Here is a 2,452-nt window from a genome sequence, read left to right on the forward strand (position 1 = left end):
GCACCACAGTGAAGTTTCAGATACAGACTGAAGGTAATTATGATCGCTAGGTCATAAACATGCTTCTATTTATTACCACAGACCGGCTCATGGCGGAACTGAGAAACTGAGTAAATATTCGTTTTGTCCTGGTGCCTCACTCACCTCCTCTGGAAAGATGAAACATCCCCAGAAAGATCACAACCACCAGGAACAACTTACACTCAACCTCTGTCATTCCTGCAAAGTTCATGTGAGGGTGCAGAACTGTAACAGAAAGACAATAAAAAAAGAGATTTGAATAAGTAAATGTACACGTAGGCTGACTGAACTGAGTGTGCGTGAACCAGTGTATTAACCTACAGCGTTGCCTGGTGAAGAGTTACTACATACAATATAAAGTATAATAAGTAAAGTTAGTTATGTGCCATCTCTAACTTCATCTACGTCATCAATCAGCTGTGCTGGCTGCAGTAGTAGTACATTTAACTCAAGTACAATATTTAAGGACAATTGAAGTTCATTCATCTTTTCCATTGCAGGAAACTTTTTACTTTTACTCCACCACATTTAATCTTCAGCTTTAGTTATGTTGCTGATTGAGACAATGCAAAACATTATCAGTTTCAACATTAAACTGATTAATACACCGATAATTTACATACACTTTATATTACAAATAGTATTTGTATTTGTCAAATACAAAACAAGAACTTACTTTGAGTTCTGAATGTTTGGTTCGTCATCTTTCACGCTGCAAAGAGGAGATACTCAGGAAGTGATAAGAGTGGGGACTTTCTGCATTTCATCTACTTCCCGGAGATGAAATAATATCAACAATGAATTATCCCTCCGAATCTGGAGAAAAATAAACTGTCTTTACTGAAAAACATCAATTTAATTAAAAAATGCTCCCGTTTTTAAACTTATGTCGTCCGGTCCAGCGACATAAAGTGAGATGTCATGTATCAACCCCCCCTCCCCCAGAGCCTCAGTTTCACACGCCTACCAGCTGCTCAATAGTTTTATTTCAGCATGATCTGCCACGCCCCCCTCACACAGGTGAGAGTCATTTGTATTCAGTTTTCAGGTACGGGGTTTCTTCCTCCAGAGTGCAGGGAGAAAGAGACCCTCCCCCACATTTCCTCCTGTACAGTATTTAGCTTATAGATTAAAGGTTTTAAACGTCACCGAATTGAAAACCTCTCTCTCTCTCTCTCTATATATATATATACTTTAATTTCCTTGAAAATCTATCATGTCAATATATATGTTAATTTAAAAAAAAAAGTAAAATATCTGCTTAAAATCCGGAAAAAAGTAAAAAGCAAACACTTATTCAGTTCAGGCTCTTTATTGTAATGTGTACACACATGTGCGTATGAATGAGAATAAAGAGATAGAAAACAAGTGCACATATTATTTTGTCCATCTGACAAAAGATTTCCCCAACAGAGGTAAAACCAAACCTGGTTCCAGGACCTGTGCTTCTGTTTCTGCCTCTGTTTTGTGCACAACTACATTCATTTGTCAGCTTTAGTTACTTTGCCGTTACAGACTACTATTGCGAAACATCATCAACAAATAATCATATATTAAACTACCCAGTGGTCTATATAAAGTTGTTACAACTAGCCCCACCCTTATCAGCTTCAACAGAGTAGGAACTTCACATTTCACCTACTGTTCAGGTGACTGCAGGTAAAACCTCACATGTCCCGACCTGTTGGTCTCACAGTTTCACATTATAAAGTTGTTCAAGCTGCTGAATGAGAACAATGGTTTTGGATTGAACCTTGTCAGACATTGGTTTTTGAACCCATAAAACACAAGGAAGGAAGAACAGAGCAGGTTTGCAAGCGTGAAAACAATAATCTATCAAATGTTTCATCGAAAACTGAAGACTAAAATATTAAACCTGATAAAAAGGAATAAAATAGTTTATTCAGGCGATAAAATCAATCAGACTTTGTTTGTATAGGACAAATAAATTAATAAAAACAATAAATATATAAGACAATAATAACAACAGGAACTGATGAATCGCTATCATGAATCTTATAAATTTGCACAGAGGAAACAATAAACTCACATTTACTGACTGACTGAATGACTGATGAGGTTACATCGCCCTCTGCTGGCCAGACACTGAAAACACACATCACCTGTTGTCAGTGCTTCAGGTGAAATGACATTTACAGACGAAGTAAAAACAAAATAAAAGCACGAGAGAGGAAATACCATGGTAATGAAAGTAAGTGTTTGTGTTGTGGCTGTAGCTCAGATTCTGTTCAAGTTACAACACACACACGTTTGAGTTTTTTTTTTTTTATATGGATTTGTCTGCAATCCACCAAGCACCTCTGTACAACATCTGGAGCCGCAGCAGATGTTGCCAGATACACTCACCAGCTAGTTGCCATATTATTTGATGATGTAGTCTCAGTCACTAGTGAACAGACCTGGCAACCCC

This window comes from Seriola lalandi, unplaced genomic scaffold, assembly GCF_002814215.2.
Source record: "Seriola lalandi dorsalis isolate HSWRI2012SDOR001 ecotype SW California unplaced genomic scaffold, Sedor1 jcf7180002054923, whole genome shotgun sequence".
Taxonomy (NCBI): Eukaryota; Metazoa; Chordata; class Actinopteri; order Carangiformes; family Carangidae; genus Seriola; species Seriola lalandi.